Source organism: Chinchilla lanigera, unplaced genomic scaffold (assembly GCF_000276665.1).
Source record: "Chinchilla lanigera isolate Chin_1 unplaced genomic scaffold, ChiLan1.0 scaffold00021, whole genome shotgun sequence".
Lineage (NCBI taxonomy): Eukaryota > Metazoa > Chordata > Mammalia > Rodentia > Chinchillidae > Chinchilla > Chinchilla lanigera.
In genome coordinates this window covers 23,702,529-23,715,629 of record NW_004955422.1, presented here as the reverse complement: position 1 = coordinate 23,715,629, position 13,101 = coordinate 23,702,529, and positions in this window count along the sequence as shown.

Here is a 13,101-nt window from a genome sequence, read left to right as displayed (position 1 = left end):
TTTTTTTTTTTCCCTTGTGTCTAGTGCCCTCATTTGACCTCCCTACCCCAGGGATTTTTGCCTTCCTGCCTTGGTTTCTCTGTCCTGAATCCAACCTATACCAGTGTAGAAGTGTTTTACACCAGTGGAAGGTGTTTCCCTATCTCTTAAAAAAAAAGTGCATTTCATATTCACGAGAACCTCTGCCCCGATGCTCACCGCCAACTCCGAGAGGAGGAATCAGATGATAGCCGAAGGTGTGGGTGTCCCCAGCTTCATGCCCCTCCCCGCTTCATGGTGCTCTAGTGAGACTTGGAACCCAGTTGTCTGCTTGAAGGTCTCCTTGGCCAGCACCGCGGGTTTGCTGTCCAGGGAACCAGGAACACATAACGTGGCCGTCCTAAGACTTGTGTGTCCCCTAACTCACCCACAGCTCTGCATATCACCCCCTCCCCACACCCACTCTCTCAGCCTTTAAATGTCCATGGGTGAAAAGAAAATGTCCATGTGCTCTGTGAGAAAGTTGCTGACATGTGCGGCTCAGTGACCCGGGGCCCAGGGATGGTTGCGCAGCTCCGTGGCTGTTATCCACAAGCACAGGAGAAGACACAAGCTAGGACAAGGAATTTTGCAGGTCCTGGAGACATCTGGAGGCACCAGAAAATTTACATCAGACACTTCAAGGTCTCTGCCCACTGAGATGCAAGATTGGCAGGAAACTTTAACCACAGATATTTATTGGAATCTTCCTGCCTTTTTCTCTCCATCCCTATAAAAGTGACACAATTCTCTTTGTTCGGGCCAGATGGTCTTTTTTTTTTTTGGTTTTTCTCCGGTACCGGGAACCGAACTCACGACCTTGCGCTTGCCAGGCAGGCGCTTTGCCGCTGAGCTAAATCCCCAGCCTCCGGGCCAGATGGTCTTATGGTCTTATTGCACTCTCTGCCACACCTAGGCACAATAAATTCCACACCATGTTGCCTTTACCCAAGCCTGGTGGTCTCTGCTGGTTTTTCTGCTTCCCCCTGTATGTTACAACCCCTTACTTCCAACTAGGAAGAGAGTGGGGTGGCTGTAGTGGTGTCCAAGAATACCCAGAATGATAAAATCATTTGTATCCCCCACACTGAAGATTTGGGCAGGATACTCAACAGGAAACAGAGCCTTTTTATAAGTACAGTGAGGAGTTGACACTTGAAAATGGGTGATATGATTTTTTTGCCCAATTGATGAACCAAGTGTTGCCCAATTGATGAACCAAGTGTTGGGACTTGTCCAAACTTTGTCTGAACTTTGCTTTAATCTTTTTTTCTTTTGGATTGTAGATGTAGTGAAAAATAGATGATTTATTCTTTCTCCCTATTTTGATGTAGATATAACAGAGAGTTGACAAATAAAAATATTTTGCTGGAAATACTAAATTTTGAGTTGGGTGTGGTGAAGTACACCTATGATCCCAGCACTCAAGAGATTGAGGCAGGAGGATTACTGTGAATCCAAGGCCAGCTGGGCTATATAATGAGCTCAAGACCAACCTGAACTACATAACAAGGCCCTGTCTCAAAAAAGCAAACAAACAACCAACCCCTAAATGTTGACAACCAAAATTACAGACTATTCCAAGCTGGTTTTGGTGCCATGTACCTACAATCCCAGCACTAGGGAAACTAAGGCAGGAGGATCATCGTGAATTCGAGGCTAACCTGGGCTACATAGTAAGTCCAAGGCCGGCCTGAACTACATAATGAGATCCTGTCTCAGAAAAAAAAACAAAATAAAACGAACAAACAAATAAACCCCTTAACTTTGACAACCAAAATTACAGACTGTTCTAAAGCTTCCATCTAAACATCTTTCTCCATGTGCAGAAGGGTCACATGTTTGAAGGAGGAGGCAAGGGTCTGGGCAGGGACCAGACTCACCCTTTTATTATAGTAGCCCACTCTGGGGAACTAACCTGGTTCTGTGAGAACTACATTAATCTCTTCTGAGGGCAGCATCCCATGATCTACTCATCTTCAGCTAGGTCCTGCCTCCTGAAGATCTACTGCCTCTCTCTACTACCCCGTCAGTAATGCCACCATGAGCCTTTGGGGCACAAATCACACCCACACTAGGGCGTGGTGTTTTCATGCAGGCATTCTAGCTCTCTGATGGAGAGGACTTATGTTTCTTGAGATTTTATTTATTTATTTATTTATTTATTGCAGTACTGAGGATCAATTGCAGGGAGTGCTGGGTTACATCCCCAGCCTGTTTTTTGGTTTTTTGTTTTGTTTTGTTTTTTGAGACAGGGTCTGCCTAAGTTGCCTGGGCTTGCCTGGGACTTGAGATCCTCCTGCCTCAGCCTTCTGAGTAGCTGGAATTACAAGCATGCATCGTGACAGTTGCTTTGCTCCTTGAGAATTTATCAGAAAACATAGAAATACTGAATGACATTAAGGAAGTTCATGGTATTGCTCGTGGTCTCAAAAGACATTCCACCCAAGGCTACTGGGTGCCCTTTATCATAGATGGACTGATTCAGGTGTTCTTGTCCTAACCCGGAGGGCCACCCGCAGTCCCTTGGCTCTGCTCCAGCTCACTCTCCTGGGACCTGGTGTCTGGCCCCAGTTTCCAAAGGTTCCTATCACTGCACGTTGAACCACAGGCTCCTGCACAGTGAGTGCTGTGGTGCTTTCAGTAAGGGTGGATGTTGCCAACTCAGAGAGAGGATGTCATGGGGAAGTCCTGCAGCCTTTGAAATTTCAACCAATACCACCACCACTGAAGGTTAAAATGCTCATGCTCACAGAACCAGTACAGAAGCCATTCCCTCTCCACTGCTGAAGGTCATTGCAAACTTTTGAGGATCTTAACTGCCATAAAAAAACACAGCCTCTTCTGTTTTACCTTCAGTGTCATACTACGGACGTCTTTCTTTGTCCATGTGTGTCTGTGCACATCTTTCTTTGTCTGCTCCATCGTTAGAGCCCAGGCTTTCCTGGGAGGAAGGATTCAATTGTGCCGGAGAGTTCTGGCATGTTTTTCTTGGTAGCCTGCCCTGCAGATTTCCCCCTGGCCTGGCCAGCCTGCAATTGCATAAGGTGATTCTTTGCAATAAATCTCATAATATGTATCTCCCACACGGGTCTGCCACTCTGTTGGACACAATGGAGATGTGTTAAGATGAGAGTTCTACACATCTGCAAGCTATTTTACAGTACCTGTGTATTGTTTGTGTGAAGAGTTTACAGGTTAAATGTGCTGGGGAGGATGGCAGAACAGAAAGAATACTGAAAAGATCTCTTGTCTCCTGCAGTGCCTGACTTGGTCTCATCTGAGGACACTGGAGAAAAATTGCAGACTTAGACAGAAGCTGGCATCAGATCCTGTGTGGTGGTCTAGGTCTAGATTCTCTGGAAAAAGACAAGAAAGGGGATGGGGAGGAAAGGAAGGACAAAGGGAAGGAAGTGAATCAGAGAAAGAAAGAAGGGAGGAAAAGATACAGGTCTGGTAGCCGGATGTGGTGGCACACGCCTGTAATCCTAGCACTTGGGAGGCTGACATAGGAGGATTGCTGTGAGTTTAAGGCCAGCTAGGGGAACATAGTGAGTTCAAGCCCAGGCTGATCTACACAGTGGGACCCTGTCTCAAAAAAAAAAAAAAAAAAAAGACATAGGTCTGGGGCAATGCATTTGGGATCTCCTTTCTCTCAGGAGCTATTCCTATTCTCCATTCCTCTTCGCCAATGAATTTTCCTACTCTTAAACAACAAACAAAAAAAGACACAGGGTGGGTACTGGGATGAGGCTCTACCTCTATCTAGCAGGCTGTGTGATTTTGAATACTACCACTAATCTTTCTCTGAGCCTCATTTTCCTCATAAAGGAAGGAGTTGAACCAGATGGCCTCTAAGGAAGTTTTCCGGGCTAAACAGTTTCAAACATGAGTTTGCCTTATTAGATTTTAGAATCTGTTGCTGTCAGCTTTACTGAAGTAGGGTTTACATACAGTAAAATTAATAAATTTTAAGTGGATGCATGTTTGAATACATACATACAGAATGCGGTTATGTAACCAGCTCATCGCAGGCATTTCCATCTCGTCAAGTCCCCTCACCTGTCCTCCCATCTGCTCTGACTGTGGCTTTGCCTTTATTAGGATCTGATTTAAACGAATGCATGCCGTGTGCATTTTTCTGTGGTGAGCTCCTTCCATCTGACACAGTGCTTCGGAGACTCATGTTCAATTCCCCAGTAGTGAATTTTGTTACAATTCACATTGACCATTTGTGTGACCATTTTCATATTGGCCTTTTGTGTGTCTTCCAATATAGACCATTCATGTCCTTTGCTCAATTTCTGTTGGGTTACTTATCTTTTCGTTGCAAATTCTTGGAAGTCTATGGTTCTTTGTTTGTTTGTTTTCACTTTGAGACAGGGTTTCACTACACAGTCCAGGCTGGCCTTGAACTCACTTTGTAGCCCAGGCTCACTTTGAACTTGAAGTGATCCTCCTGCCTCAGCTTCCTGAGGGCTGGGATTACAGGTATGCACCATTATACCTGGCTAGAAGTTCATGTTTTAGAAGCCAATGAATAATATGGAAATAGATTTTATTTTTCCTAAAGATTTCTTGACTCTATCTTTTGCCGTTCAATGGCCCAAGCAAGCAATGACTGGAGATGCCGTTCTTGGAGCACAGGATGGCAGAGACCATTCTTTCCTTTCTTCTACCACCACCAGAAGTGCTTGCTCCTTCTGCTTACAGGACACCCTAAGGGAGCCCACCCTGACCTGACTCTCCCCAACGCCAGTGTCCTCAGAAGGGGGAAGGAGAGAAGGTACCCACTGCTCCAACTCTTGCTCATGGCCTTCTACCTCCATGTGGCTTTTTTAGCCACAGTTAGAGCCTCTGCTCCGGCTGTTGCCCCTATTCACCTGTCCCTGGGACCAGAGGCCTACATGACCAAATAGACAAAAGGGTTCTGACTTCCTCACATTGTACTTCACCATTGGCTGGAAACATTTAGAAAACCTCTGCAGCAGCTGCTTTCTAACCCGGAGAAAGGGCAACACCAGGCATGTTCATGGAGCTAAGGGACAGAAACCTATCGAGTCAGACGCACACACCAGAGGCAGATTGGACTCCACCTCTTCCCCAGGCTGCCCTTCTATGAGGTGCTGGGAGGAACCATTGTCTCTTTGTGCCGTGCACTGGACCGTGGGCAGGAAGGCCAGGTTACCTCTGGCCCCGGGACAGGTGTGTTCCTGCCTTCCTAGGGAAATCTTGTGGTCCACAGGAGATAGGCTCTGATTGGGCCATGTGCATAGCATCCCCTTCAGGTTTTGTCGCACCTAAGTACCTATCCAGTATCAACCCAACCTCCAAGCGAGGGCTCTCTAGAGGAAAGTATGAGGTGTGACCAAAACATACAGTGGCTTTAAATTTGTAAACATTTATTAGAGTAAAAGACATTGCCCTTAATCTTCCTCAAAATACCCCCCTCACTTGTGCTGGGGGACCTGGCCAACATCCCCAGCTAATGTATGAGGGGGTACGGCAAAAGATGAAACAAAAACAGAAACAAATTTAGTGATGCACAGAAGGGGAGCTGGGAGGTCAGTGCCTCAGGATGGGCAAAGACAAAGACCTCTCAGCTGGCCCACGTTTTTTTTACCAGTGAGAAGTGCAGGGGGAGAAGGTGGGTACTTTTCCTGGAACAGCGTGGAAGGAGTAGTGGAATTGACAAGTTTAACATCACCAAAGAAACAAGACCCTTTCGCGCACCGGGGCACTGGCGCCCTCCTGTATCATCCTCAGCAGATCTCATCCTGTGCTGTGGGCGCCTCAGCTTCACTGACCATCAAGATCTCAGGAGTGGCTGAGAGAAAGTGGGGGTTTCTGCATTCCAAACGGGCCCACAAGGCAGGACAGGGACAGCCTCGGACATCCTCTAGACTCAATTTATAGTTTGTGGTCCCCAACACACTTGAAACACACTTATCCCACCATTCTCGACACTTTCTGCAGTCTTGCTTTGTGAGTGTGCCTACAAAATGTGACCAAAAATACCGTGAATGCTGCTGCCAAGTTCGATCCGGTGGAAAGGCAGGCCAAAACATTATTGAGTGTCCTTGTGCGTGTTATTCACCAGATCTGGCACTGTGCATCTTCTGGCTCTTTCCCAAAGTCAAAATGACCATGGAAGGTAAATGTTTTGAATGGATATGGATTCAGGACATCGAGGCAGCTACAACAGCATGACGAAGGACATGAAAGAGGACTTTCAGAATGGCTTCAAAAAAAAAGTGGCCACAATAATGGGCTGCCTGCGTGCCAAAAGGGGGATGGGTGTAGAGGGGAATTAGTAGTAGTGTGTCTTTTACTGTAATAAATTTTTAAAAATTCACAGTATTTTTGAAACACATCACATAGGTTTTGTATGTCAGATACCAGGCTGAAAACTAAGGACCTACACCCTGCTTATGAGCTGGAATGACCCTCGGTAAGCACTGCAGGAAGCCTGAGTGTACTTCTCAGGCAGGTGTTTACCCTTCAAGCAGCCACAATAGGTTCTGATGAACAGATTTTTTTCCATTCTGCCTCAGTCTGATATAAGAAGGACTGGGGAGTACATAAACAGCAAAGGGACAATTTAAAATTAGAATGGTGACAATGGAAAAAGATGGTCTTGGTTCAACTTCAGTACACACCTAAAACCTCTTTAACCATGGACAATTAACTGGAAAATAATTATATAATAGTCTTCCTAAGAAAATGTATTTTATTTATTTATTTAGTCTTTTTTGAGACAGGGTCTTGCTATGCAGTTCAGGCTGGCCTTGAGCTCACTTTGTAGACCAGGCTGGTCTCCAATTCACAACAATCCTCCTGCCTCAGCCTCCCTGATTATTGGCATGTGCCACCACACCCAGCCCTAAGAAAATTTAAAGTGTGTATCTATTCCAGAATTAATTTCTTCCTCCCCTTCTTCTCTTTTTCTTTGTCTGCCTTCCTTCCTTGCTTGCTTTGTTGCTTTCTTCCTTCCTTCTTTTCTTCCTTCCTCCCCCTCCCTACTCTCTCTTTTCTTTCTGGTGCTGGGAATCAAACATGATCCCCAAGCATGTGCTCTACCACTGAGGTACATCCTCAGCCTTGTTCCAGAATTTCTTTGTGGAACTCTCCAACATTCCCATATGGGTGGAGAACCTATGGCACACATGCTGCAGCAGGCTGTTTGTATCATTTTAAGCTCTAAAAGGTTGGCCATGACTAACCTTAACCCTAACCTATGGAATTATCCCAGAAATCTGCATATTCTCCTAATCTCTAAAGCCTGGTGGGGGGGGGGGGAGTCACTTACTGTTTAATAACTTTATAAAAGGGACCCAGTCAAACCTTTACAGTCTAATTTTGGGGTCCCCAGAGAGACCGGGAGCCTTTTCTACACCTTCTGCGTGGGAAGACCGTGTGTTTCATACTCTTTGCAACACAAATAGCCATTGTGAAGCTCAGGAATGAGTTTCGATGAGTTTATTCTACCTGTGTGAGCCAGGGAGGCTTGGATTTACAGGTATGTTTGTTCAGTGGTTCATATTCAGATATACAGTTCTGACAGTTTACTTTATCAGCCGTAGTCTCTGACTTCCTTGTATTCTGTCAGGTATAAAACAGTGTCATCTCCATGTGGGTGCTCTGCAAATGCTAATTGGTGATGACCAGGATAATGATGTTGACAAAGGGCCTCATGAAACTGATGAATCATTCCGCTGGAGAGGCCAAGGATAGCAGTTATGTAATGTAGCTTCACCAAACAGGTACTGTGTCATACCTCAGTGCAACCCAGAGCATGCTGACTGTCAGGGCTTAGTCACTGTTCCAGTCAGAACCAACAAGCCTTCTCCACAGAGGCTCAAAACCACTGCCAATGTGGACAGGCCGGCTTTGGGAGCCACACAGCTCTTTCCTTTGATTCAGGGGCCACCAAAACCGCTACCCAAACTCCCACAGCAGTTAGCAATTGGGTAAACAAAAAGATGAAGCAAGAAGCCTAAATCAGATGATAAGAAAAGAAAAACTACTTGATCTGAGGCTGACTATCTCAGAGCCATTGTTCCCACCCTCCTGTGGGAAGGCCTGGATATTTTAAATCAGATTGCCTATGGAGTAGATGTATGTAGATGAGTTTTCAGTTTACTAAAACTCTGATCATTTTCCTTTCCTTTTCTTCTTTTCTTCTCTTTTTTGGAAACAGGGTCATGCTAGGTAGTCCAGGCAGGCGTTATATTCGTGGCGATCATCCCACCTCAGCCTCCCAAGGGCTAGGATTACACGTGTGCACCACCATACCTGACAGACTGACTGCTTTGCCCTTCAAAATGGTAGTTTTGTATGGTTCAACTTAGAATAATCCTTTTACTCAGATTGTATATACATAAATATCAGTATATATTAAATGATAAATAAATATTAAGTACTTGCTTCCTATAAAATATATGATTAATCTTACTAGATCTTCACTTAGGGGTAGGGGAGGAAGTATATTCCCCTTCACATATTTTCTAAAAATTAAAGTCATACATTTTGAACTGAGATGTGGGGGTGTACCTTCAGGGTATGTGCTTAGCCTTGAGTTTGATCCCCAGCATTCCCATCCCCCACACAAGTTAAAAATCAGAATTTTGAATTTAGGAATTTTTTTCCCTACAGAAGCTAAAATCGAACAGTTAAATGAGCATTGGTATTTTCTTGGAAAATAAGGTGGTTGTTTTACATCAGGGGTAAACTGGTAGCCAGATATAATCTACACACCTATGATAGTCAATCTGTACAATCACAAACACTTTTCTAAATGTAAATTGCCTGCTGGCCATGATTGTGTGTGCTGGTAATCTCAGAACTCTGGGATGCTGAGACAGGAAGATTATTAAGCTCAAGCCCAACATGGCCAATTTAGCAAGACTTTGTCTCAAAATTTAAAAAGGGTATAGGGACAGTATATAGCTCAGTGAAAAAGCCTTGGGTTCAATCTTCAGTACTACATACACAAAACATTCCTTTAGTTGAGATTCCAAGGAGAACCTTTTCAAGGAGACAAAATTCCAAGAGAAAATGTTCAGTTTCTCTAAAATCCAAAAGATGTAAGCTAGAACACCTTTTCATTTTATATCTTTTAGTGTGGCAAAACTAAAATAGTTGATGAGGTTTAGCATCGATCAGTGTGGAGAAATGAGTACTCTCATTTGCTGTTAAATGATATAATTTTCAACCAGAAAATTAGAAATGCATTTTTATAAAGTACACATCTGTTAGCTTTAGTAGATCAATTTATAAAAGATAGTAACCTAAGTGTAGCATTACATACCTCACATATTCAAAGATTTTTTTTCTCATAGCATAGATTTTAATAGAAAAACTAATCTATGTTTATTAATAGGGAAATAGATAATTATGGTTACATGTGATGGTCAAAAAGAATGGGGTGTAGACAGGCGTGGTGGCACATACCTGTAATCCCAGCTAGGGTTGAGGCAGGAGGATCACAAGTTGAAGGCCAGCCTGGGCAATTTAGGAAGACCCCATCTCAAAACAGAAATTGAAAGGGGTGGGGATGTAGCTCAGTTGTGGACCACCCCTGGTTATAATCCCCAGTACTTAAAAAAAAAAAAAAGACAGGGCATAACTCTCTGTATAGTTGTATTTCTTTTCTTTTCTTTTTCTTTTTTTTTTTTTTTGTCTTTTTGAGACAGGGCCTCGCTATACAGTTCAGGCTGGCCTTGAGCTCACTTTGTAGCCCAGGCTGGTCTCGAACTCACAACAATCCTCCTGCCTCAGCTCCCAAGTGCTAGGATTCAGGCATGTGCCACTGTGCAGTTGTATTTCTGTGAAGTAAAAAATTGTGTAAGATACAACTAAATATACCTAAGTATAAGTAGGTAGTACAAGACTGTAATCTTAACACTCTGGGAGACTGAAGCAGGAGGATTGCAAGTTTGAGCCTGGCTGGGGATTTAGCTCAGCGGCAAAGCGCCTGCCTGGCAAGCGCAAGGTCGTGAGTTCAGTTCCCGGTACCGGAGAAAAACCAAAAAAAAAAAAAAGCAAGTTTGAGCCTGGTCTGGGTAATTTAAGGACTTAGCAAGACCCTATCGCAGAAATTTTAAAAAAGGATTGGGGATATAACTCACTGCAAAGGTCCTAGGTTCAATTTCAAGTACCACCAAATAACAAAACAAAACTTCAATGATGAAAATTTGTTAAATGGCACACAATATTTAAAACACATAAAGGAGGGGTGATGGAGGTGCCAATCCAAGTGGTGCCCATGGCTATGGAGCCAGAGAACCTGGCAAACCTGGGAGAGAGCTCCTAGGAATTTTAAATGCTGACAGATTCTCTGGGCAAGGGATCTGATATTCTTTGGTTCATTAGGATCTGTTATGGCTGGACCTGGACCTTTTTTGTTAACTAAATGAGATTAACCAGAAAAAATTTATCTGGGTGACTTTATGATACTGGTTCCATTCTATGCAAAGTGAAGAATCCAGGAAAGAATTGCCAGAGAAGGAATTAAAATAAGACTTTATATGGGGGCTGGGGATTTAGCTCAGTGGCACAGCGCCTGCCTGGCAAGCGCAAGGTCATGAGTTCGATTCCCGGTACCGGAAAAAAACAAAACAAAACAAAACAAAACAAACAAAAAAATAAGACTTTATATGAAAACATTCACTTTGATCCTAAGAGAACACAAACCAGCAGCAGCAACCGAGCAATTTGTTTCTTTCAAGTCAGTGCGTGCAATGTTGGGATCAACTACATGCAGCATTTTATGTACAATAAGAAAGTTCTTGAGCCAGGGGTGGTGGCACATGCCTGTAATCCCAGTATTTGGGGAGCTGAGGCAGGAGGATTGCCATGAGTTTGAGGCCACCTGAGTTACATAAACAAGTTTAAAACCAATTTGTACTACATAGCAAGGCTCTGTTTCAAAAAAAAGAAGGAAAGTGTAGCAAATGGACTTGAGGGACATACATAAAACCTAACGGCAGCAGAATACACATTCTTCTCAAGCACTCACAGGACTTTCTGAGGCCACAAAACAAGTCTTAAATATGAACTGGGTATAGTGGGGCACACTCGTAATCCCAGCACTCAGGAGGCTGAGACAGGAGGATCAATGGGAGTTCAAGGCCAGCAGGCAGTATAGAGTGAGCTCAAGGGCAGGCAGAATTACATAGGAGACTGTCTCAAAAAAAAAAAAAAAAAAAAAAAAAACCAAACCAAAAATCATATTCACTGAAAAGCCTAGGACATGACAGCTTCAATGGCAAATTTCTACTAAACATTTAAAGAATTAATACTAATGCACAGCCTAGGGTGCATCTCAGTGGTAGACTGCTTATCTAGTTCAACACTTGACTCCAAGCTTTCTGACTCCCAGTGGAAAAAGAATTAATACTGATCTTTCTCAGATTTGACCAAAAAGCTGCAGGTAGTACAGTTAGAAACAAAGGAGGTGAGTCATTCCCTTCCCTTCATTCAGCTGTAAGCCACCCCACCCTAACCATTATCCATCTTCCATGTCCCTAAGACAGGGAGGTTGTGTGAGCCACTCCCTTCTTTCCATTCAACCTTACGCCAAACACCACCACCCTAATCAGTATCCAGGCTTACACTTAGGAGGACACAGATTGCTGACAAGGGAAAGACAGTGGGAGGTGCCTTGGATCAACGGTGTCTGGCCCTATAAATATCTGTATCCTGAGTTATTCCCCCCTTCCACCCGCAGTTCTCTCTGTTCCTGATGGTAGCAGGAACAGAGAGGATTGTCAATAAATGTAGCTACTTACTGTATACCACAAGGTGTGTGCTTGGAGATTCTTTCCTTGAGGTGCACAAGAACCCGGGCTATTTTTGGCCCACTCAACCGGAACACTGTTACCTGTGAGGCTCTCTAGCAAAGGCTTAAAGCAACACTCACTAGACACCGGAGGTGTCAGCCACTCAGAGACCTTCAGAGGCCTAGGCAGAAGCAAGCAACCAGACAACCCAGCCAACAAGGAAGGTAAGTCCCCACTGCCACTCCACGGGGAGACCCTCTCTCTTCCCTTCTGGGAAAAAACAAATGGATTCCTGGGAGAAGAGGTGGACAGTCACCACATGGAGAAGACTAGATTGTGGAACAAAAGGCTTCTGTCCTTAATGGGACACAGGAGGGACTGTGGCAGCCAGTTGGACTTACATTCTGTTGACCCACACAATGTGGAAAGTCTACCCCTTCGAGGAGCGGCAAGCACCGATGGTACAGTCCGTGTGGTGGTTCCCTTTTCAGTTACGGATATCCAACAGTGCAAGGAGAAACTGGCGCATTCTCTGAGCATCCTGAAAAGTTTGCTGATGGTTTCCAAACCCTAATGATGGCTTTTGCCCTGACCTGTCGAGGTGCCCAATTCATCCTTGTTTCTTGTTCCACAGCAGTAGAAAGGAAAAGGATTATAAAGGCTAGGGGACATTTACTTTCCTGATGGGAAAGGGTATGCTAGGCAGAGGCAGGGATGCTGGTAAGTGCCCTACAGCAGAGTCAACTGACCCCCACATCAATAGCGCTGAAGCTGAGAAGCCCAGGTATAAGAATATGTAGCAAATGATTAGCAATTAGATTTATTATCCCTCACATAAATAGGGGGATTGCAGGCCTGTGCCTGTAGGACAATTTTAAATGCTTTAAATGGTACTTACTACTTTTCCATATTTAAATGAATTTCTTTTTAAATACTAGATAATTAAGTCCTTCATTTAAGCTCCATCTCCCATAAAATATGAAAAATGAAAGGTTTTTGAAAATCTGAATCGTCTTTCCACCCCAACCCATATATCTGTTGTTTTCTTGATGCAGCCTTTCAGAATGTGTTTATGCATATGTTTTATTTTGTTTTTTAGGTACTGGCAATCGAACTCAGGACCTTGCGCTTGCCAGACAGGCGCTTATGCCGCTGAGCTATATCCCGGCTGTTTATGCACATGGAAAGTATATAGATGCTTAATCTCTCTTTTCTGAAATAAGGCAGAACTGGGTATGGTGGTGCACACTACGATCCCAGTATTTGGAAGACTGAAACAGGAGGATTGCTGTGAGTTCAA